The sequence below is a fragment of the Lepisosteus platostomus genome, chromosome 5 (genome assembly GCF_059453375.1).
Source record: "Lepisosteus platostomus isolate fLepPlt1 chromosome 5, fLepPlt1.hap1, whole genome shotgun sequence".
Classification (NCBI taxonomy): domain Eukaryota; kingdom Metazoa; phylum Chordata; class Actinopteri; order Semionotiformes; family Lepisosteidae; genus Lepisosteus; species Lepisosteus platostomus.
In genome coordinates, this window is record NC_142615.1 from 48195777 (window position 1) to 48221482 (window position 25706).

The 25706-nt window shown below is 43.0% G+C and overlaps 3 non-coding genes and 2 pseudogenes across 3 annotated transcripts; 4 read left to right on the forward strand and 1 right to left on the reverse strand.

The window, feature by feature from the left end:
* Positions 1 to 20944: 20944 nt before the first annotated feature.
* On the forward strand, positions 20945 to 21063 carry LOC148668124 (5S ribosomal RNA; annotated as a pseudogene).
* A 599-nt stretch (positions 21064 to 21662) lies between these two features.
* LOC148668125 (U1 spliceosomal RNA) lies at positions 21663 to 21827 on the reverse strand. The gene has a single exon (XR_015937778.1). It is a non-coding gene; the product is annotated as a U1 spliceosomal RNA (small nuclear RNA).
* Positions 21828 to 23306: 1479 nt separating this feature from the next.
* LOC148668126 (5S ribosomal RNA) lies at positions 23307 to 23425 on the forward strand. Its single transcript, XR_015938030.1, has one exon. It is a non-coding gene; the product is annotated as a 5S ribosomal RNA (ribosomal RNA).
* Positions 23426 to 23962: 537 nt separating this feature from the next.
* Positions 23963 to 24081, forward strand: LOC148668127 (5S ribosomal RNA). The gene has a single exon (XR_015939101.1). It is a non-coding gene; the product is annotated as a 5S ribosomal RNA (ribosomal RNA).
* A 537-nt stretch (positions 24082 to 24618) lies between these two features.
* Positions 24619 to 24737, forward strand: LOC148668128 (5S ribosomal RNA; annotated as a pseudogene).
* The last annotated feature ends 969 nt before the right edge of the window (positions 24738 to 25706 follow it).

Genomic DNA, 25706 nt, shown 5'->3' on the forward strand with positions numbered 1-25706 from the left:
GGGTTTGTGCATTTACTGGGACAATTGTTAATTGTTCCAGTTAGTCACAAAATGATTCTCGAATGCCCATGGATCTTCCAACCAATGAGCGACCGTAGTTCCTCCAGGCACAACTCCAGCTCCTCCTGGACATCCTCAGACTCAGCTCAGACAGTCACGTAACGGCCAGTGCCAGGACTTTTCCTTGTTCTAAGAGTTGAGAACAGAGGTTACCAGCATGTAACCAAAGGATCCACCCAAGGTTAGCCCAGCAGCAAGCCTCGTGAACCCACCGCGAACGATCACCTGATCAACGAATAAACTACGGTTGGAACTGTGGACAGCTGAATATCAGTACTCAGGACTCGCGCTACATCGGGAACGAACCGGTCTTCTTCCTGTCTAAAGATTGTGACTTTTCTGTGTGCAAACTCTGCTAGTTTCAGCCAACACTAACTAGCCGGTCTTCAGAGAGCATCAGCAGCGCACCACAGCAGAAATCTCTTCTTCCTTCTCCTTCTCTCACGTCGAACCAACACTGCCTTGCACCGGGCCAGAGAGCGCCGATTGGACACGGCAACAGCCTGCCACTGCTTCTTTGCGTCCGCGGGAGATCTGAATCCCCACAGAGCGGATGAGTATTCCACATTCTGCATTAAAGCTCGAGAATTCAATTGTTACCTCAACCTGAGTTGATATCAATTTAATTCCTATGAGTCATGTACTTGCTTTTGAGTATCTAATGTACAAGTTGTGACAAAGTTCATTTACAAAACGGTCTAAATGAATGATATACGGAATGTATGTCCCTCTTGGTTTGTAACTCTTCGTGATGGAATGTATACCTTTTGTATTCTGCTAACCCTCACAATAAGATCTGTTATGTTTAAATGCACATTTTATGCATTAATAAATGTATTAGTATCCGAGTGTGTGTGTTGCTGAGTTATCCCGCAAAGTCGGTTTTCTAATAGCCATCAAAGCCATTTTCTGACTTAATGCTACAATTAATAATTGTCCCTGTAAATGCACAAACCCCTACATTTACTGGAGCCTCGTGAGAGGATGCCTATAAGCTCCTCCAGTCAGAACAGGAGGTTCTACTGTACACAGAGGGGTGGGACGGGGGAACAAGCTGATACCCTGGCTTCTCTCCAGACACAGCTGGATGAATTCCTCCAGTTTGGACAGGAGGATCTACTGTACACAGAGAGGGGTGGGGGTGTGGAACAAGCTGATAACCTGGCTCTCTCTCCAGGCACAGCTGGATCAGCTCCTCAAGTCAGGACGGGAGGCTCTACTGTACACAGTGAGGTGTGGGGGTGTGGAACAAGCCGATACCCTGGTTTCTCTCCAGACACAGCTGGGTGAGCTCCTCCACTCAGGACAGGTGGCTCTACTGTACACAGAGAGAGGTGGGAGAGGGTAACAAGCCGATACCCTGGCTTCCCAGTGGGCAGTGATTCGTCAAATATACGAATATATCACAGCAATAATATAGCTATACGTGTATATATACGTTGCCGCGATGTATAATCAATGTTGAATTGCAACCGTAAAATTGACGACATTAATAAATGCATATATAATGTAAAAAACACATCTAACACAGTGCCAAAGGCTTTTTATACATTGTTTGTGCCGCATCTAGGAGTATACGGCAATCTGCATAGTGTACGAAGTAAATTATTTTCGCAGTAATTAATTTATTTACACAGCTTTGCATACAAGGGTTTTGCGGAGGGGTCTTCCCCCTGCCTGAAAAAAAAGTAAAATGTTTGAGTGCCTATAGATTTTCTATTTTTATTTTCTCAAGAAAAGTTGATACCATATCCTGGACACCCCGTCCCCCATCAGAGCCGGTGCCCAGGGAAAAATCTGTAGGGGGGCGTCTGAAATTCTGAGGGGGGGTGATATTTCAGTTGAAATGGAGCTGTACGGTGCAGCTACCCAAATGAAATCTTGCAGCTATGCCATTGATTAGTGCTTCATGATAGAAGATAACGACTAGCGATCTGGTATTTGCGATGAAGTTCAGTTTCACATTTTTCGTCACTCTCGCGGTTTGGATTGCCTGGACCGAAAAGTACCACAAGCGTTCATTTTTGCAGCTACATCAACGGAGGTTCTGAATTGTTAAGAAAAAATAGTTGTAAAAACCAACAGAAAGCACAGACTGCTAGAACTAGTCCTAGTTATATAACGATTTTAAGTATAATGATAAACTACTGCAAGGAATCGGTCCACCTGAGCAAACAGGATCGTAATGTTGACACTAACGACACTGATACAGTACTTGCCCTTCCTGGACGGAGAGTCCTCCTGCACATCAAACAGTCCGAGTGACTGTTAGTGTCAATTAGTGTTGTCTGACCATTGACAAAGTACAACTATTTTATTAGGGCGCAAGTTAAGTAAATCCTTTTGCCCAAAACTGAAGGGGCGACACTCCTCCCTCCCCCCGTGATGCCAGGCCTGTCCCCATCCTATTCCATAATGTCATTATATATAATACCTTACAACAGTGACCGATCCTTACTAACTGCATGCGTTAAAATTGCACATCAGGGGGGCACATAACCGCAATGTATTATCAATGTTAAATTTCAACCATAATATCGACAACATTAATAAATGCATACGTTGAGAAAATATCTAACCCAGCATATTTTCCGGTTATATACCACAATGCATTGCTAGTATTCGTTGGTCACCATTTTGGACACGTTTTTCAAACGTAGAAGATTGAAGTATTCGCAAATATCTCAGCAGTCCTCTTTTGACGAGTAAGTATGAATAATAATAATACTATCTGAATACATACAGATCTTTCTTAATATTATTTTGATTAAAATAGTACGTGAATAAGCAAAAAATGGCACATAAAAATAGTGTGAATGGGGAAGATGACACAAAATCTTTTTGCTCTAATTATTCTTATTCTATGTTGTACTTTCAAACTTTGGGTACTCTTTAATTAGGACAGACTTTATTGCTCAACTGCTATGATGCAAGCCAAATTTTATACATTTATTTCAGCTTTGAGCTTAGTAAACCATTCATTTTTTAGATTATACTAAAGAAGATATTAATCATCATTTATTTGGGAAGTAATATTTTATAAGTTTCTCCTAGCTGCGGTGCTGAAGTCCCACCCTACATCAACAGAAAAAGAAATAAAGGAGCACGCAATACGTTACTTGAAGAATGCATATGCAAGGCAGGGGGCCAGGAGATCTGGACACTGAAAATAATAGGTTTCTTGTTCTGTTAGGACAGTTAGACAGGGTTTGCAAATAGTGGACAAAAATCGTCTTAACTTCCATTGCAATATTTTTTTTCTTGGAAATATAGAAGTTGTACATTTTAAAATTTATATTTGAATCAAAATGAGGTTTTGAGTTAGTGTGTTAATGTAATTAGTTTGTGTTTGTCATTACTATACTGTATATTGCCATGTTACCAGAATTTGTAGCTGAAGTTTAAGACTAGTTGTGTTTTTTATGATTATTGCCCATATGTTGATTGTTGATTGAATGTATACAATGTATAATTTGAAATACATATGTTTCAGGTGTGAATGTGTATTTTCAGAATAAATTTAATCATTGGCTTGGTTTACTTGTTTCTACACCTATAAAACCTATCTTTGATGTATAATAAACCTCTACCCATATACGTATAATAGACCTCTAACCATATACGTATAATAGACCTCTAAAGTTATCCGTATAATAGACCTCTAACCATATACGTATAATAGACCTCTAAAGTTATCCGTATAATAGACTTCTAACCATATACGTATAATAGACCTCTAAAGTTATCCGTATAATAGACTTCTAACCATATACGTATAATAGTCCTCTAAAGTTATCCAGAACTCCAACCATATATGTATAATAGTCCTCTAAATTTATCCGTATAATAGAACTCCAAACATTTACGTATAATGAACATCTAATCATAGACGTATAATTGACGTATAACAATAGACGTATATTAGAATTTCATTCTAGACGAATTGCGGACCACATTTAGACGTCTAAGGTATGCATTTAATAGACGTATATTATACGTCTTTTGCCCACTGGGGTGTTTTTGTATCCACGCAAAACCTCGCATGAAAGTGAAGTTGATAAATTTTACTTGTAAAATATTTAACACGTTACAAACTATTAAAATACATCAGAAAAGTACCCGAACTCATCCAATTTATGCATTTGAAACGAACGGATGGGGGACTTTAACATGACTTTAAGGAATCTGGAAATTCACTTTTAGGAGTCTTCGGAAGTCTGGACCCAGATGTGCTCGTACAGTGAGGAGGAGTGTTTTGACTTCCTGCTTTCAGCTCGTGCATTGTTTCTTCTTGTGACCACCAACAGAGAGAGCTTTACCGGTTCACAGAAACGTCCCGGGAGTTTTCTGGGTTAAGAGGGAAGAATAAATGTAATAAATGGAGATGTTATTGCCGCTGGGGAGTATGAAGGCGGTTTAGCGAGGCGGTGGCGTGTGGAGGGAGGAGACGCGCATTCCGCACGGGCAGCGTAGGGCAATGAGTCGCACCTGCTGCGCGCTGAGTCCTGTCCTATATAACCGCTGAGCCCGGACACCCACAGCCTCTCCAGTCAGTGCTGGAGTTTTTTTTTTAAATAATACTTCAGAAGGTGCAGAAACGGACTCTTTTGCTCAGTTGAGGCTATAGGAATCTTTGTTTCTTTTCAGGCTGTCAGGAATAGCGCTTATTATATTTTTTTTTCTCAGACTAAACAGTATCATTGGGCTGAATTTCAGTTAAACGCCTAGTTTAGGAAGATCAAGAATGAGTTAGGGAAGACAGAGGTGGAGACTAATGGAAGTTATGAAAGCCATTAATGGGTTGTCTCTGCTTGAGCTTGATTTACACCTTCGTAGTGCAAAGTCTAAGGGTTAATTGCAACAAACTGAAAGTGAAGTACTAACAGGTGTTCAACCCGTGTTTAGTACGCAGCTGTGGTCTGAAGTTGTGCTCCACTTTAAGTCCAATTGCAACGAACGTTGCTGCTGTGCTTAGTCCACAGCACTGTACTTAACCTGTTCTCAATTGCAACGAACACAGAGTAATATTTGTTGCCCTCTAGAAGTGACTAAACTAGTTAATTATTTTAAACCACCTTTTAATATGGCTTGAGCAACTTAATACCATACTTGGTGTAACGATGAATTGCATTAGAAGGCTCTAGAATATAGTGGAAATGATAGTTACCACGTACTGAATTTATGCATCTGCTTGAAAACATTGTAATATTTAATTAAAATTGCTTAACACTCATACCACATTTATTCATAATGAAGTTGATTAATGTGTGTTTTTACAAAAGTGACATTTACTAATTATGTTGAATGTTAATCATTACTAGTAGCTGTGAAGTTTAAGGTGCTAGGGAGTGAAGAGAACAGAACTTAAACTATTATTTATATAAATGTAGCGTGAGGCTTTAATGTGTTCTATAAAATCGAGGAGTCAACTGGATAGATTTGTTAAATATTTTAGTGATGGTTCTCTGTGTTTGTGGTTATCAGAGGAAAGCAGGGATGAGGAGGAAATAGGTTGCACCCAAGCATGTTAAAGGAAAAAAACTCAGCATCTTAAGTGATATATGATGGTTTACAGTCCCTTTTCTGTCCTGTGGCTGTGATCCAATGACTGTGTTAAAACAGCCAGGGTTGTGCTAGCTCTTGATGGACTGGTATGCAAACCAAATGACAGACAAGCAAAGCGTTGTTTTACAATTCTGAAAGCTTGTTCAATGTGGCTTCTTGTGGTTTTATGACTCCTGTTATAGTGCTGGTCTTCTAATGTTGTTGGATTGTGCGCAGGTGTTAGAAGATACCATCATAAAGGATAAGCAAGACTTAGCAAGACAACACGCCAGCAAGCACTTCCCCCCTTCGAAAGGAAGATGTTGGAACTGATTAAAGAGCTTAATCTGAACTGACACAGGAGAGAGAGAAAATCAAAGTTCTGAAAAGTAAACACAAGGCACACCCTGCTAAAGAAATGTATTGCCTTTAAAAAAATGCTTAGAAGGTCAGAGGAACAATTGTTTTGTTGTTTGTTTTTTGCTCAAGTATTTTTATTAGTCTAATTTCCAGTTCTGTTAAAAATAAAACTTAACTTTACTGATTATTAGTCGGTGTCTTTTGTAATGATTTAGGTATAATGATGTCTGCTTATTCATCTGGAGTGTTAAACAAAATTAATGTTGCAATAATACAGTAGTGTTTAATTTCAAATGCAAAGCTGTGGTTCTCATTTGTTTCATGACTAAATATAATTGTGTATCTCATTAATAACTATGTCACCTCATCAGGTGAATTGTCGTCTAAATGCAATTCTTAAATTAAAAACTAACTGATTTGTCAGGAAATTTAGTTTGAATATAAACAAGATACAGAAAAGTAATTGTATATTAACGTGGCCTACCTATTATTCTACTAGTCAGAAGTGTTCTGATGTACAGTCCCCTGCAGTTCAGGCTAATTATTACAACAACGCCGAGCCCTCGGAACCGGATTAAGCACAAGTTAAGCTGAGCTCCAACTTTGTTCCACATGTTTTTTGCCGCAATTGAACTCAGAGCGGGAGATGATCTCCAGAATGTACCATACTAACCTAGTACGCGGCTGTGTTTTAACTGGGGAAGTCGATTGCATTTGACCCTATGGGTTTATATACATGGGTTTCTCTGCATACACTACCATAAGGGAGGAATGGTGAGTTAGAGGGAGGGCACCAGTTTGGTTTATCAAGAATTCACCAAACTGAGTAGAACTACAGATCCAACCATTCAAAATGTGCAAGGTATGCTGCAGTAAATCGCAGTGCTTGTTCCGCAAAGAACTGTAGGATACCGCATGATGTATCAAAGTAGGGTGGAATATCTTGTAAAACCACCAGGTGGAGCTATGAAAGCTCTCATGTGCAGCATTTGGTCTGTTGCCAGAAAACACTTGGTTTTGAATCCCTGTCAATGCTGAGGGACAATTGTTTGTCAATTACAGAATTTAACAGTCTAAACGGTATATACAATTTAATAAGTTTAAGCTTTGTATTACATTGTTAAACATTAAACTGATTAAAAAGTACACTGAAGTGTTATAGAGGACACAAATTGTGTATTGTCTCTTACATTAAAAAAAACATTCATTTTAATGTGATATGAAAGATTAATAATGAATAACATTTGGATAGGCTGTAAGTTCAAAATATTACTGTAGTCCACTTTCTTTCTAAACATCTGCATCAATTTGTCTTGTTCACCCATGATTACTTAAACATTTTGCCTGCCCTTTTCAGCTATAGCTTTGTTTGAACCCAGCTCCTGGCATGAGTTTTCCTTTAACAAAAACATTTCTTTGAAAAACTAAAATAGTAAATTATATTGATTTGTTGCTATTTCTAAATATCACAAGATGTTCAAAATTAAGTGATTTATTAATAACAACTAATAATTTCAAACTGCTTGTATTCTAAAATTGTATTTTGTTTGGGGTATTTTGTAACTGTTTTCACAAACTAATAAAACAAAATTTATTAAACATCTGAGATAGGGTGTTCTATACCTCCGTTTACTTTCTGAAACTCCATCGATATTTCCTGTTTTCACACAGATAAGAATAAACTGCACGTGCAAATCTTTTCACAAGTGTAAAGATGTTCTGTGCTCAATAGCTCTTTAACACAGTGCGCATTATGTCATATCTTTAAGCATCAGTTGAAGCATTCTGAAGTCTGACAATCGTAAAAAGTTACCAAATAGTATTGGTGAAACTGTTACCTGTCCTGGATAAAGCGATTAGAAAATAGTTGGATTTACACGTGTAAGAAACTTTCTGATTTTAATGGGATACGGAAGATATTAATAATAAATGACATTGGATGGTCTAAATGGAAAATATATAGAGGGGACATGTTGAGTCTTTTCTTTTCAGCTTGAAATTAACTTTTGCCTACTACTGTATATTCCATTGCAGCCATTTTAATGCAACGCAGCTCCATACTTCTCACAAAGTCTAGGCTAGGTGTTACATCCCACTGTGTTTATGTAGATTAGACAGTTCTACTGGGGGAGGGGAAGGAACTTTCAGTTTTCTGGTGTCATTGTTGGCCTTTAACATAAGGCAACCAGCAATCAAATGTCCTGTTTTTTCTCAAGTTGAACAAAGACGTGCCACATGCATATGGTGTGATATTGTATACTTTTAAAGCTACTACAGTATAGCTTGTGGGAAATACATTTGTCCTGTATCAAAGTTTAACTTGTTCAGAGCACCCTACATTACAAACTGAGTGAATTCAACAGTATCGACGGCTAAAAGCAACATGTCAAAATGTTCCCAAAATAACAAAAAGTGAACGAGTTGAGGATTCGTTAATAGAGTAATCATAACAATAACTCCCGAGTTGTTTCATACAATCCAAATGAAAGAAGGACACTTAAATAAACATGAAAAGACTATTTTTTCATTGACGAAAAGTAACGTCGCACTCTCTCTTGTTTAATCTGATTGTTTTATTGCTACACAGACTAAAACCAGAGAGAAAGAGCACCTCTTTCTTTGAAGCATTTTGTTTATCCTATCATGTATCGGTTTCCAATCACACAATCCCAGTCACAAAATTACAAAACAGAAGAGCGGTGTAGCGGTCGGCTCTGGCTGTCCCCTCTGTGCCGACACACTGCACATTCAATCCCCCCTCCTTCTCTTGACTGATGGACAAAAGATGGACATCTGTGAGAACTGTACATGGCATTGGCATCTGTGAATTCTGCTGTGTAGATAGTGCTTCCTGAGGGGAGAGAGACAGTGGGGATGGCATCAGCCAATTCCTGGGTGGTGGTGAGCAGAGAGGACAGGACGGAGTGTCCTGAGGCGGTGTGTGCTCTGCTGGGGGTGGAGGGCTGTGTGGAGATATGCATTGCACCAGGCACAGCAACCTGTGTGGCAGGGAGGGGCACTTTTCAGGAGATTAAGTTCTGTTTGGAGACCCGCTGCTGTCGTAAACACTCCAAACAGGTGCTCTTGCTCTTTTTACAGACTGGAACCTTGGCCAGTGGCTGAAAACAGAGACCCACAGCCTGTGGCAAAAAAACAGAATCTATTTAAGAAATAACGTCACACAGGAGTATTCATCAGTTGCAGAAGAGACGTCAAAATATTTTATTTTCATCCATCTTACTGCTTTCTTTTTTACTGTTCCTATAGTCTTTGAAGAATGTTTAGTGTGTGCGAGGTTTCCTGAAGAAGAGGCTGTGAAAGAAACATTTATAATAAATTATACATTCTAGCACAGCAAAAGTACCTTGGATTTTGAAATATAATCGGGTATTTCAAATGAAGCCCCTTCGCACTTTGCAGGCCAGAGCAGCTGAAGCACGACATCTCTTCCTGTAAAAAGTCTTTACCAAGTCTCTAAATATCTGACTTTCAGTTTGAAGCGGTACAATGGATTCCAGGGCACATTAATTCTTGATTCAGGATATATATGAGTGTGCTAACGGTTAAAACTGTGTTAACATGAGGTACAAGCGGTAACATTTTCATTCCGAGAAGAAAGCCAGTCTGTGCGCATTTCTCAGCATGCACATTGTCAGGAACAACAAACCCACAGTGCCAGCAAACCTATCGATAGCCTGTAGGTACTGTCATTGACCGGGGTAAAGTAAGCATTCAAAAACGATTTTGGCTCACCTGTATCATTTTGACAAAACCTCTTAGGTTTAAGAAAACACTTGCTTTATGTGCAAACTACATTGTGACTGTTTTCACAGCCTTCACTATGTCATTTTTAAGACATTTTTTTTACCACGCACGGATATTATTTTGACCATATCTTAGCAATGGAAACACAGAAAGCCTTCAAACTAAATGCATTTTAAAAACCATGGGGTGAATCACACCCTCTACATCAAACTATAAGTGAGCTAATTATCTTTTTAAACCTCTGGTTTTTCATTGATGTGTAACTACGCACTAACTGGAACCTGGGGGACTGCTGTGTACACACGTTCACAATGCAAGAAATACTGCTCAATACGGCTTTGTGTGAAAAACCAGTATATCACCATAGGAAGCAGGACAGCGCAGTCTCCAATTACCCAGACTGTATGCACAGGAATAAAGCTTTGTTTGATTTCTGAAACCCTTTCTTAATGTCCTGTTTTCATTCAGGTAAGGGTCAACTATATATACACTATAGTGCTGACAGCGGGAAAATTAAAAATATTCTTTACTCAGCAGCTTAATTCAAACAGCTCCAATGATGTTCAAACCGATTTTTTACACAGAAGACTAATACAGCTTTGCATTCTGAATCTCATTTTCTCATGCTTTTAATTATTGTGGCATTCTGCGCTGGGATAGGGGTATGCTGTTCACAAACCAATAGCATTTAAACTACAGCACCCACAATGCTGCAACCAAGTGTTTTACACACCAGACAGCCCCCCCCCCCCCCCCCTCACCTTATACAACCTTGCTTGGGGTTGTGAAACCTTTTTTTAAATTATTTTTTCAATACAGCACCATTAAACATGCATTACACTGGGATGGGGGGTGCTATTCATGAGTCAAAAGCTTCATCACAACATCTGAAAATTTTAGATTTGACATTCTTTTTATTTCATGCTTTTTTAGTTTTTCCTAATTTCACATTTTAAATAAGCTGTATCTGTAGCAAATCACAATGAAGGTGTGGTATGCAGATGTGACTGTGTAACCATCAGGCACGAAGGAGAGAAACAAAAAAACTCCAAAGGAGAAAAAAAATCTCTGGGGGACCAAGGCCTGATGATTGACCTCCCCTCCAGGTATGACAAGTAGTTACTAGAAACAGTTCACATGCACCACCATGCAGATTGACACAGTGAATTCTATTCCCTGTATTATGTCAGGCTAGATATTAATGTTGAGTATGTCCCATCCACTGGGTTGAGCAGTACAGGATCTTGAGTTTTGTAGGGACTCATATCGGCTGGGTTCCTTGCTTCAGAAATCCAGGAGGATCCCTTGTCATGGGGGACGGAGCTCGATATCAACCAAAGGCACCGAAGAGTGGCAGGCTTGGTGTGGAGAAAAAAAAAGGGTTAGACACAGAAAAAACAATTGCAATGTGGTTGTCTACTTACCCACTTGATATCTGTTTCTGCACCTCCTAAAGAATTAGATCACTCAGGATCAATAAGACTACAGAGATGATGTAGAAGACTACAGCATTGTTAAATATGCTTGTAGGTATGGGGCATCCTTAATAAGGTCTGACATATTTCTACAATTTAGGGGCTGTGTGTCTAAATGCTATGCTACCTGCTCGCTATTATTAACGTAAGCTGTTCATTGATCTAGACAGCATCCTGCAAATGCCATAATCTTACTGGAAGAAAAGGATCACTTTGGTGTCTAGGTTGTTCTTTTTTGATGAGTCTCCAAGCCTGGAGATGTACACGGTATGATATTGAAAGTCAGTGGGGTTCAGACTTCGATGATGTGATTGTGTTTTATTGTTTCGGTTAGAATCCTTTTAGTAGTGTGTCCTGTCTGAAAGGTACTGTAGAGATGGTAATATTTGGTTAACCTAATAAGGAATCACGTTGGATACACCTCTATTTGACAGAAGCCAGTTTTCTTTGATCTTTCTTACAGCAAAGTGGAATAAATCATGTCATGGTGACATACTGTTGATTTAGAATTCTTTGCACTACTACTTTGATGTTAACACTGTGTAGTGATCATATATAAAAGGGACTGTGTTGTGTTATGATGAACTTTTTTACTGTTTTCATACATACTTTGTTTGGTTTCTGGCAAAAGATAACAAATAATTAATAATAATAATTGCTTACACTTACAGTATGAACAGACTGTAGCTGCCTTAGACACTTACTTTACACTGCAGAGAAATGTGGTTTTGGAATGGCATAAATTTAGACAAGGATCTGTAAAGAATCCCCCACGAATAGGTATGCAGATCGTATGCAGACGCAGGACCAGGTAGATATCAAAACAGGAGTACAATCCAAAACGTCAAAAATCCTGGAGATCCGAAGAGAATATTACAATCCAAATCAGTAGGCAAGGTTCAAGGTCAAGGGCCAAAAGGATAGTTCAGGAACCAGGAGAAGTATAGTAAGCGAGGTACAAAGAAAGGCGAGGTAGAGCTCTCTAAGAGAAGACTCAATTGTTATTTTCAAACTGCTGCTGGCACTGGTTAGTTTATCTGGGCTGGCTGGCGGTTGTGACAAGATCTCAGTCTCAGGACGAGTCTGTTGATGCTTTTGTAAATGCACTAAGAGAACTGGCCAAATCATGTGACTTTGAAGGATTTGAAGCTGACATGTTAAGAGATCGACTTTAGAAAGAGCTCTTACAGTTGCTAGAATTTATGAAGCAGCTCAAGCAGAATCAAAAAAATGCTTTCTAACCACAGTGACAAAGCTAGAGAGAGTCATGTTTACTTCAAAAGAAACATTGAACGGGTTGCTCTCTCAAACTTTAGAAACAAAAGCTGAGCAGCAGGACGCAGTCAAGTTACAGACATAGAAGAACAGGGGACGGCTGACATTACATAACTGACATTACAGGTGCGGACTACCAACGCACAAAGCAGATGAATGCGGAGCACAAGTAACAAAATGTCTACACTGTAAGAAAACAGGTCATTATGCACCAGAGTGTGTAGAAAGAAAATCAGTTTCCAAAAAGAAAAGAAAGTTAATACAAATAAGGAAGGGACAAAGCTTAAAAAAACGGATAAACCAGTGAGCGCAGTTCAAGAACCTTCTTCAGACTCAGATGAATTTGTTTATTCCATTGACCCTGAAGGTAAAGAAACTGTTCAAATAAATGGCCAAGAGATAAAAATGTTGATAGATACAGGAAGTGGAAGAAACCTCATTGGAGTAGAACGTTTCAAGAAAGTGTTTGCACACAGAACTAAACTTAAGCAGACTAATAAGAAATGCTATGCCTATGCACAAATTAGTCCACTTCAGTGTGTTGGCTACTTTGAGGCACAGCTGAAATGGTAGGAAAATGTAATAAAGGACAAAGCCTATGGAATTGAAGGAAATGTAGAACAATTGTTGGGAAGAAAAGCATGTTTCGATCTGAAGATTCTGAATGTAGGAGACACTGTCAATGTGGTTGACCAGTCCTCACAGAAGTTTCAGCAGTTAGCACAGGAATATGAGTCACTCTTTAAAGGTTTAGGACAGATCAAGGTTACAGTAGATGAGAAAGTTTTGCCAGTAGCTCAAAGTCTGAGACGAGTACCCTGTCCAGTGATAGAAGCTGTTAATCAGGAGTTAGATAAAATCCTGGATGATGGAATTATTGAAGAAGTGAATCAAGGTGCAGATGGATCTAAAATATTCTGATAATACCTAAAAAGACACCAAGGATGTGTGGATCTGTGAGAAGTGAATAAAGCAGTAATCAGAGAGAGACATCTAGTACCAACGGTTGACAGCATATTGCAAGCAGTGCAAAGAGCCAAAGTTTTTGCAAAGTTAGATGTTCGAAAAGGATTCTGGTAAGTTAAGTTGGCCCTGGCATCAAGACACCTTACTACTTTCACCACACACAGGGGTTGTTACCATTTCAGAGTAGTTCCTTATGGCTTGTCTAGTGCCCCAGAGGCCTATCAGAAGGCTATGGACTCGATGTTGTGTGAAATGCCTGGTGTTGTATGGTATATGGATGATGTTGTAGTACATGCGGAAAATGAAGAACAACTTGAACAGAGGCTCAGGCAAGTATTCCAAAGATTCCAAGACAGAGGCTTAACTTTAAATAAAGATAAGTGCATCTTTGGCCTAAAAGAGATCGAGATACTGGGACATTTGGTCACTGCAGAAGGAATAAAACCAGACCCGAAAAAGGTGAGAGCTGTTTGCAGTGCACCGAGACCTGAGAATGTTGCGCTTCTGCACTTGTTCTTAGGCACTTGTGGATTTTTGATGAAATTAATTCCTAATTATGCAGATATATCAGAACCCTTAGAAAACTAATGAGGAAAGGACAGAAGTGGGAATGGATATCGAAAACTGAGAAAGCCATTGCCGAGTTGAAAAGAGCACTTGTAACTGAACCATGTCTGGCATACTTCAAACTAGATGCATCAACAGTAGTGATCAGTGACGCGAATCCTGTAGGACTTGGAGCAGTATTGCTACAAAGACAAGAAGATGGACAGAACAAACCAGTGGCATATGCAAGTCGCTCACTTACCCCAACAGAAAGGCATTACTCACAAATAGAGCGTGAAGCCTTGGGTTGTGTTTGGGCAGTGGAACATTTTAGGACATATTTATGGGGAGGCAAGTTCACACTTCAAATGGATCATAAACCCCTCATTTATATGTTCAATCCCAAAAAGGCAACATTGTTACCACCCAAGATACAAAGACTTGGATTGAGATTATGGCCTTATGATTACAAAATTGAACACATAGTAGGGAAAACCAATGTCGCAGACTCATTGTCACGTCTTCCTTTACCAGACACAGAAGACACTGGTTATGTAGACACCTATGTTGATGGAGTGCTTTCAATCAGCACTTATGATATGCATGCACTGACACTTGAGGAACTTAAACAAGCAACAAACGAAGATGACACATTGAAATTGTTGATGTCCATAGTGGAAAAAGGACAATGGCCTAATCCAATTCCAGACGAACTGCAGCCATACCACAGGTGTAGGTTGGAGTTATCTACATATGATGGACTGCTTTTAAGAGGACAGAGGATTGTGTTACCGAAAACAAAAATCAGACAAGCACTGAAAATAGCACATGAGACACATCACGGTGTAGTTTGTACAAAACAGTACCTGAGAAGCAACTTTTACTGGCCCAACATGGACAGTGATGTTGAAAGACTAATCAGGAATTGTTCCACTTGTGTGTTGAATCAGCCATTGCAGGAGGATCAACCTCTCCAACCACTTGAATTACCACCAAGGCCTTGGACAAAATTGGGCATTGCCCTGGTAGGTCCCATTCAGAATGAATACATATTGACTGTCATAGACTATTATACTTCTTACCCTGAGGCGGTTGTTGTATCAGACATATCTTCAGCCACAGTTATTAGAGAGATGATGAACATCTTTGCACGATTTGGTTATCCACTAGAGGTAGTAACAGATAATGGCAGGCAATTCATAGGACAGTTGTTTGAATCATTTCTGACTAATTGTGGAATTAAACACATCTGTGCATCACCTTACTATCTGAGATGTAATGGCAAAATTGAAAGATTTCACAGATACCTGAAAAAGGCCTTAAGAGCAGCTGTGACAGAAGGAAAAAAGAGAGAGAGGAACTCCCTAAGATTCTGCTGACTTATAGATCAACACCACACAGGGCATCTGGAGAAACCCCAGCCAATCTTATCTTTGGGCGTGATATCCGGACTAAACTACCAAACATGGAAAAGAAAGAAGAAGAGCCAAGGGACATTCAAAAGACAAAAGATATCCATAGACATCATGAGGAGTATGCACACAAAATGAAATTATATGCAGACCAGACACATCGAGCAAGGGATCATAACTTCAAGGTCGGTGACGTAGTGTTTGTGGCTGGCCTAGACACCGGTAAATTGGATGCCAAGTTCAAAGACACTCGCTATGTGTTATTGAGAAACACCTCTTGTAACTCTTTTGAGTTAGTGAATGTGGAAGATGGCTCAAAAATAATGAGAAATGTAAAACATCTTTGACACGCTCCTCCATTGGATCTTGATTTTGAATCTGCAGAAACAGAAAATGCTGAGAATACAGGACTTTCTGACGTGCAGGAAGTGCCGAGTCCTCAGACAGTGGAGAGTACATCCGTAGGAGAGCCAGTAACTTTACCCAGAAGTAAAGTAACAACCATTAGTGGCAGGGTTATCAGGAAACCGGCTCATTACAGAGACATTTAAAAATACAGGACTTGCATAGCTCTCCAAATGTTAAATTGCCCTATTTTGTTTGTGTTATCTATGTAGATGTTGCTTAGACTGCTAGAAATGAGGTGATATTTAGAAGTGACTTAAGTAGAAATTGAACTAAAATTTGAGTTGGTACATATAGAAATTGTTGTAAAAAAAGATGAATGTATTGAATAGAAATGAAAGGCTTTATGTACATTTTGTTGTAATAGTTAATAACAGTTTACTGTGTGTTGATATAAAATTGTTACAATTGTATGGTAAAGCTATAGACTTTAAAAATAACAAAGGAAGGGATGTCGTATAGTGAATAGACATCGCGAGACAACAGACCGAGAGAGTAGAAGGCGGGAACATATGGTGTGAGACCGTGATTTGTGTAGTTAATAAAATAGTCTAAATCATATAAGAAAGGCTCTTTATTAAGATACACAACATGCTCGATAAGCTACTGGACACACCCACCCCTCCTCACACAGACCGTGGAAAAGCCCCCGAGTGGGAGGGCTCTCTCTTCCTCCCAGGACCTCTTGGACACGACGCACAGACAGAGCGCGGGGAGCCGCTGCCTGCAAACACGGCTCCAGGCAGGACTCCACTCCGCAGGAGGAGATGGGGGCAGCTTAGCTCCTGTGCAGAGACCTGAGCTGTTGTTGCTGCGGACGCTGTCTTTTCTGTTCTCGGGGTAGGAGTGAATGTTGAGTTGCCCTTAGAAATGAAGCAGAGCACTTCAACGGCACGGGTGTGTGTGTGCGTGCGCCCTGGTGATTCTGGGAGACAGATCGAACCTGGGCTAAAAGAAAGGGGGCTTAGCCCTCTTGCATTTGCTAGATCGAAGTTGTACAACCCATTTGTATCTGCTAGGCAGCGCAGTCGTTGTGCACAAAGAACGCTTTGAAAAGTGTCAAAAGCAAGTCATTCCGAGTTGGTCGTTTGTGTTTTCCGTTCAGACGCGAAATGCTGAAATGATCTCTCGGCTCCTCGGTTGTCATTTCTGCTCTGTAAAGGAATCACAGTACGCGTCGGCTTCCAGCACGGTGGGTCAAGACACGATGCCTGGGGTCAGAGAGGGCGATGTCTTCCTTGTTAGTATAGTGGTGAGTATCCCTGCCTGTCATGTGGGAGACCGGGGTTTGATTCCCCGACGGGGAATCGCTCTTCTTCTACCTCCTTAGAGAAAGGACTGCCTTTCACTTCTCTGTATTTTCTTTCACAGCGCTGTGCAGCTTTTCATTGCTCTTGCTTTCCTGTTCCTGATGGTAGCGGTTTACAGAACAGAAAGTCCTCATGAGACATACCCTCAAACTCATATCTAACATAAACGAGTGAATTGGCCAAATCGATTACAGACTCACCTAATTGCAATGAAAAGCATCTGCTCATCTTAACGCGCTCTACCAGTGTACTTTTGAAACCATCCGCCATTTCAATAATTCTATGAGTGACTGTGTCTTTCAGAGGGGGCAGCAGGTCGAGCTGTTTAGCAGCTTTTTTTCACACATAATACGTGTCAGCTCTTTTGTTAACAGTAAATAAGGGTGTTCAAAAAAAGTGTCTGTTTATTAGGTGTAAAAATTCCTTGACGTCTTTGATTCTGTCATCAAAGATAAACTGCAATCAGCAAAGATAAAAGGATAATAATCTTTGCATACTGCCCTGTCTTTCTCACACCTGAAGAAGGCTCCACAGCCGAAACAGTGTGTTTCCTTTCTTCTCTTTTCAACATGGAATAATCCTTTACTTGTTCCTTTGCAGCCTACGCATGCTGACGCAGCTACCCACCTGATATATAACATTCCTATAATCACAACTATGAATTTCCACTGTGGGTATTACATGTCACAACGCAGAAATGCAACAGTGACGTGTCGTAATTACAAATGTACATGATAAGTGATTTTGTCTCTCCTACCTTAGTGTCGGAATATTAAGATGTTCTGGTGACAAGGAAGGAGGGAAAAAGTAAATCAGCAGAAGGGGTGCTATTTTGTTGACTGTTAATCCTTACATGTTCATAAGGTCATATTTAAAAAATGGTACAGTAAATTTTCTTATACTTAATGATTTTCATAATTTGTCACATTACCTCAGTGGCAGAATTGTGAGACTATTTAATAATCAGGAGGGAGGGTCATAGCAATAAGCAGAAAGTGCCATCACCCTTTGCTCATCTTTGGTTAACCATATTCTCACAAGCCATGTTCTAAATGTCCCATTGTAGACTGCTATATTAACATTTCTTGCAAAATGCAAGATTTTGAGACTTTTAATAATCAGAAGGCAAGGTCGTGGTAAATATGCAGAAAATGCCAGTGAATGAATGGTTTGCTTTTGTCTTATTTACTTGTCGTCTAACATGCCAGTTTGTGTTATTGTGAGTTTTGAAAATTGGTTTTCGATTTTCTTAAATGTGTTTCATACAAAAATGCAATTTGGATAATCATTATGTACATATTCCCCTTTACTGAGGCTATGTCCAGTAATCCACTCGGATTAGTATTTTTAAAAATAACTATAGAGAGCCATCTACAAGCGAAAGGCGGCATAACATCACAGTAGCATCTTATAAGGTGGAACGAAAAACGCGAATAAGAAGCTGGCGAATAAGAAGCCAACTTCAGCTTCGTTAATGCAGCAGGATTGGGTGAGGTAAGGTGGAAAATATTTCTTCCTCTGCATCCTAACATTTTTGTAGTTGTTCCAGGACTTCTCGCCCCAGATAAAGCTGCCAATACATCACTTGTTTCTACTCCATCAATATCAGCAGTGTTATCGGTACTAAGCTCCACAGCCGAAACATTGTGTTTCCTTTCTTCTCTCCGTGAAAGTCGATTCGATTTGTCAGCGAAACCGAAACTTAACCCTTTTTATAATTGCAGGAAATGCGAGTGTTTAACACGTGTCAGAATCACCAGGAATGTCCAATAAAGACCAACATTGCAACCCCCCATGAAAAATGATCGTCGAATGGCTGGCGGGATACATCATTTATACTCCCGTTGCATTGTGTGGCGGGGGCTCCGTGTCCCCTGAGCGGGGCTGGAGGATCGTTTATTTGCAATACTTTGGAAAGGAGCTTCTTTCGAAATCAATGCGTGCCTGGATGTTCGCGAACGTGCTCCCTTGTGTTGGCTTGTCCCGCACTGGAAGAGCACAAGGCAAGTCTTCACAAGACAAAAACCTCCAGTGCACAGCACACTGAAAACATTTTTTGGCTGGCGCGTTTTATTTCAAAACAGAAACAGCACCAGTCGAACAAGTCGGCCAGATGCACAGAGCCTCCGCCCTCTTGTGGCTCCTTCTTGCTGCCTTTCCGCTGCCCCGGCGGGCGGCGAGGAGGAAGCGCCGTTTCCTACACATCTGCAGTCGCCATGCGCATTCGCAGCATGTCCCGGGACGCAATTCGGCCTCATTTGCATAACACCAGACCGGCTACGCAAGCTCGCATCGTGCGCCTGCCACACACCGAACAAACACCGGAGCCTTTTCAGCAATTTCCAAAAAACGGGCCTGCTCGCCTGCCCACAAGGCTCCATCTCTTACCCGCTCTCCAGAGCCTGCTGTCTTCTGTGCTGTTCTCTCGGCACCGCTGCAGCGCACACAACTCCTGCAGCGCGGGGAGAGAGTTTCCACGCTCCGCCGCAGGGAAGGCTCGCTCCGTGCGCACACGTCCTTTCAATGCCAGTTCAACAAGTGCTCCGCATTAGCAGCGTCGGGGCTCCGGCGTGTCGCACCTCACCTCACCTCGCACAGCCCCCTCCTTGAATGTCTGGCGCTGGGCATGCCCCGCTCTCCTCCATCTTATCTTATCGCGTGTGACCACCGACAATGGCCACAATGCCGGGGAATGGCACCTGTAAAGTGTTAATTGGGGCACAGGACAGCCCGTCTCGTCTCGGGGTCTGGCTTCAAAGACAATACAGCAAACACAGCGGGGCGGGGGAAGAAGACGACATGACACATGCAGGTACATTCAGCTCCAGCGGGAAAGAGTCATTTGTCGGTCTTTTCAAGTGCTGGGAGCCGAGTAATCCTTCGCTTGTATCGTTTCTCCCCGGTGACTAGATCTCACCCTGCGACTCTCGACTGGGCTCACCCACGGCAGCCCAGCGGATGGGAGATTCCCCCCGGAAAAGCTCAGGTTGCTACTGCTCCTGCAAGAGGTGTGACTGGGACCAGTAGGGAGCGCTCACCCTGCGGTCTGTGTGGCTTTCTTATGCCCCAGCATCCTGATGGCGACACTCTGCTGCACAAACAGGCGCCGTCCTTCGGGGAAGGCGTAAAACTGAGGTCCCGACCCTCCATGGCCATTAAGAAATCTCTCAAAAAGAGACGTCGGGGGTGTCACTCTGGTGTTAGTGTTCCCCTTTACCAATCAGTCGGAGTCTCCTCCTAATCCCCGTCTCATATGTAACAATCAATGACAAGGCCCCCCTGTCCCGCGATATTGTACTTGTCTCCTGGCCGCTTGCTGGCGCCGTGAGATTTAGTACTCGCGCAAGAGACCGGGGGCAGAGCGCGAACGCGGTCCCCCGCCCCCCACAAAGTGTGCGCTCCAGGTTCCCTCTCGGGGCTCTGCAACACAGCGGAAAGGCAGCGAGAAGGAGCCTCTTGCTCTGACGCCGCAAGGCCACAAGAGGGCGGAGGCGCCGCGCGCCCGGCCGACGTGTTGGACTGTTGCGCTTTATGTGCTGAAATAAACACGCGACAGCCCAGAAATGTTTTCAGAGTGCTGTGCACTGGAGGTTTTTGTCTTGTGAAGACTTGCCTTGTGCTCCTCCTTGCAGTTTGTTTGTTCTCCTCCAGTGCGGGACAAGCCAACACAAGGGAGCACATTCGCCAACATCCAGGTACGCAATGCGATTTGGAAAGAAGCTCCTTTCCAAAGAGTTGCACACGAACGATCCTTCAGTCCCGCTCGGGGGGCACAGAGCCCCAGCCACACACAGCTTCTAGTAGCGAGTCAGGCGCCATGGCTTTCGCTTGCGGCCACACCACCCTGAATGTGCCTGATTTCGTCTGATCTCGAAAGCTAAGCGGAGTTGGGCCTGGTTAGTACTTGGATGGGAGACTGTCTGGGATTACCAGGTGCTGCAAGCTTTTGCTCTCTCGGCCAGCAGGGGTCGCCGTTGGTGCCGTAGGCTTTGGGAGGAAAACCTGGAGGATGGAAAGGTGATCTATAGCCTCATCTCTAGAGATGTTTTGTTGCTATGGCATGTGTTTGACCCATATAAAAAAAAACCCGTTTGTAAAACGAATATCGAAGCTGCCTCTAAATCTGCAAATGAAGATGAGTCGATAAACCACTTGTTTTTCGTGTAACTATACATATATTCATTTATTACTGATTTCATTCATTGAACACGGATACAATAGAGGTACAGCCATTCACTGTTTGACATGTCTGCACTGGTACAGAACCTAGCAATCAGAAAACGGGTGAAACTGTCTTGAGAATTAGCATACAGTACCGAGGCCCCCATGACCAAATAAATTGGCCTTAATAATGCAGACTACAGCAAAACGACTGACTTTGAAAAGGGAATGAATGTCCGGAAGGAGTAGTGTAACCAGCTTGAAATGCTTCTCCGGACCTCTAACTAAAAGAAACTGGGAACCAGCAGTGGCTTTCGAACTGGGATCCCATCGCAGCACGTGGTGTCATAGCTCTTCCGTATCCGATATTGGACCAAGCACATCAGGGGAGAGCGCGAACGCAGTCCCCCACTACCAGAAATAATGCAGTCGAGATTCCCACATTTGGGGAATTCGCAGGGGTCAGCACAGCCAGAGTGCAATGGCCGAGCCTCGCCCTGGGTGAATCGATTTTTTAAGAACTTTATTTTCTTTTCACAAAAAAATACAGGACATCACAAATTAGAAAGCTTTACATTAATATACATACTTAAAACAGTATATATGATCACATCTCATTACATTTTGACACGGTACCAGTTACATAGCAACAATTTTTTTTTCTGGTGTAAATCACATTCTTTACTTAAACATGATAATGTTTTTCACAGTTTCTTGAGATATTGACCTATGCTCTCTATTTCCCACAGATTTTCTGCTTCCTCCCTCCTCCCTCTCCACAGATCTCTGAGGTAATAGTTCTCTTGGGTGATGAACAGGGCCAGGCTACCTGCTGCCTTGACTGGGACCTCGATGCCTTTGAACAGCCCCATGTTCCTCACTCTCCACAGGGCGTCTTTCCCACTGTTCACCACGGCCCAGATCCTGTCAAACACGTCAGGAGGAAGTTTGACAGGAGAGATGCCGTTGTAGTGGCAATGCTTGTTAATAAGACAGAATTAAGCGGTGGTATGCTGTCCTAAATGAGGCCCCATCTCACCTTCCATCTCTGTGGTGCAGCCACAGAGAAAGTATTCATGCAGGCTGATTTAAGATGTTTTCTTTTGATAAGGGACAGCTCCCAGATAGGGATGCACTTAGCTAAGCCTGGCTATCATGATCAATGGTCATCCATTGGCGCCTATCTGTCTAGGGAGTGCCAAATGGACATCTGGACTGCATTCCTAAGTGTCAAGAGTAAGTGACTCATATCTCACGCAGGGCGTGGTAATACCACGTGGGTCTCCAATGCCCGCCAAACTCTCAACCAATCAGCACACACCTGTGTCTTGGTCAAAAAGTGAGCGCAAGCTCAGATCGGGGCTCTCCTTGGCCATTGTCGCACATCCTCAGAGACAATCATGTGACAACTGCTGTTGTCTGCAAAGGGACTTGGACTTTGTTATAAGCGCAAGGCCGAGGATCCCGTACGTACTCAGAATTCAGAAAGCTTTTAAGCGCAGGAGGCGCCCTATCCCCGCTCGCTCGCTCACTCCCCTGTTCACACGTGCAGTGCGGCTTGTCCGTCTGTTTATTTGTCAGCTTTGGCGAGACACGGGTGCTTGTGTATTAGCGTGAGCGTTTTTTATTCTGATCAGGAACAGTTTTACAAGTCCGTAAAGGATCGAGGAAAGGTTTATCGCCAGCTGAAAAGAGACACAGCGCTTCGGCTGTGGAGACTTGTTCGGCTGGCGTTCGGAGAGTCGCGTTTTTCAGAATTGTATTGAGATCGTTTTCCACAGAGCTCAGATGTCAAAGCACAGCAGCAGCTCTCCACAGCAATCCTCTATAGCGCCCTTTCTCCCGCAGCTCCGTCCTCATTGGAAGGAAGCAAGAGTGAAAGGCTGAAGTGAAATAGAGCGGGGACGAAGGCAGTGAAGAGACAGAACGTGGAAAGAAGAGAAAAACGCAAGGGAAAAAAGCAGCGTCGTAAAAGAGGTGACGGAGCTGTCCTCTCAATAAGAAGGGTGCCAGCGAGCCTTGCTCTCGCTTACGGCCACACCCCCTTGAGCACTCCTGATCTCGTCTGATCTCGGAAGCTAAACAGGGATGGGCCTGGTTAGTACTTGGATGGGAGACCGCCTGGGAATACCAGGTGCTGTAAGCTTTTAAGCGCAGGAGGCGCCCTATCCCCGCTCGCTCGCTCATTCCCCTGTTCACACGTGCAGTGCGGCTTGTCCGTCTGTTTATTTGTCAGCTTTGGCGAGACACGGTTGCTTGTGTATTAGCGTGAGCGTTTTTTATTCTGATCATGAACAGTTTAACAAGTCCGCAAAGGATCGAGGAAAGGTTTATCGCCAGCTGAAAAGAGACACAGCGCTTCGGCTGTGGAGACTTGTTCGGCTGGCGTTCGGAGAGTCGCGTTTTTCAGAATTGTATTGAGATCGTTTTCCACAGAGCTCAGATGTCAAAGCACAGCAGCAGCTCTCCACAGCGATCCTCTATAGCGCCCTTTCTCCCGCAGCTCCGTCCTCATTGGAAGGAAGCAAGAGTGAAAGGCTGAAGTGAAATAGAGCGGGGACGAAGGCAGTGAAGAGAGAGAACGTGGGAAGAAGAGAAAAACGCAAGGGAAAAAAAGCAGCGTCGTAAAAGAGGTGACGGAGCTGTCCTCTCAATAAGAAGGGTGCCAGCGAGCCTTGCTCTCGCTTACGGCCACACCCCCTTGAGCACGCCTGATCTCATCTGATCTCGGAAGCTAAACAGGGATGGGCCTGGTTAGTACTTGGATGGGAGACCGCCTGGGAATACCAGGTGCTGTAAGCTTTTAAGCGCAGGAGGCGCCCTATCCCCGCTCGCTCGCTCATTCCCCTGTTCACACGTGCAGTGCGGCTTGTCCGTCTGTTTATTTGTCAGCTTTGGCGAGACACGGGTGCTTGTGTATTAGCGTGAGCGTTTTTTATTCTGATCAGGAACAGTTTAACAAGTCCGCAAAGGATCGAGGAAAGGTTTATCGCCAGCTGAAAAGAGACACAGCGCTTCGGCTGTGGAGACTTGTTCGGCTGGCGTTCGGAGAGTCGCGTTTTTCAGAATTGTATTGAGATCGTTTTCCACAGAGCTCAGATGTCAAAGCACAGCAGCAGCTCTCCACAGCGATCCTCTATAGCGCCCTTTCTCCCGCAGCTCCGTCCTCATTGGAAGGAAGCAAGAGTGAAAGGCTGAAGTGAAGTAGAGCGGGGACGAAGGCAGTGAAGAGAGAGAACGTGGGAAGAAGAGAAAAACGCAAGGGAAAAAAAGCAGCGTCGTAAAAGAGGTGACGGAGCTGTCCTCTCAATAAGAAGGGTGCCAGCGAGCCTTGCTCTCGCTTACGGCCACACCCCCTTGAGCACGCCTGATCTCGTCTGATCTTGGAAGCTAAACAGGGATGGGCCTGGTTAGTACTTGGATGGGAGACCGCCTGGGAATACCAGGTGCTGTAAGCTTTTAAGCGCAGGAGGCGCCCTATCCCCGCTCGCTCGCTCATTCCCCTGTTCACACGTGCAGTGCGGCTTGTCCGTCTGTTTATTTGTCAGCTTTGGCGAGACACGGGTGCTTGTGTATTAGCGTGAGCGTTTTTTATTCTGATCATGAACAGTTTTACAAGTCCGCAAAGGATCGAGGAAAGGTTTATCGCCAGCTGAAAAGAGACACAGCGCTTCGGCTGTGGAGACAAGCCGCCCAGCCCTGTGGTTGAAGCCGATACCCCGGCTTCTCTCCAGACACAGCTGGGTGAGCTCCTCCAGTCAGTACAGGGGGCTCTACTGTACACAGAGGGTGGCGGGGGTGTGGAACAACTCCTTTGTTCGGGGCCTTGGGGCATTCTTGTTGTGAAAGGCGCTATATAAAAAAAACTGAATTGAAATTGAATCTTACAGGTTTGGGTTTTTCAGAGATCTTGTCAGAGATCTTGTCTGACGTGCCCGTTTCAAAAACGTAACGACACTCCTCACGTCCGAGCGCCGCCGGTCTGTGACGTAACGTATCCTTACACAACCATGACGGTTTCATCATGGACAGCACGAAAGCCCGAAAAGTGGTTGACGTTTTAATTTGGCAACGCCACGATGGATCCCAGTTTTTTTTATATTTTGGAGGCCAAAAAGGACAAAAAAGGAAACGTCCGGAGTGGATCGATGGTCATCTCTGCGGTTGTTCTGATGTTCTGAAAAAACAAAACAAAAAAAAAAACGGCTCATTTGCCCGGTCGTGTCGTGTTTCCACACCCCACGCAAATCAACTTCTCTTCGCCCCCGGGGGCTTGTCGCCCGCCGCACCCCTCTCACGTGATAGGGGCTTCCCCCGGCTGTGACGTACTTACCCTACCCCCTTCCGCCAACGTCATACCGAAGGTCGCGCTTCGGGCCGCGGCGATGTTGACGGACTGTCTTGTAGCGTGAGAAGGGTTTAAATTT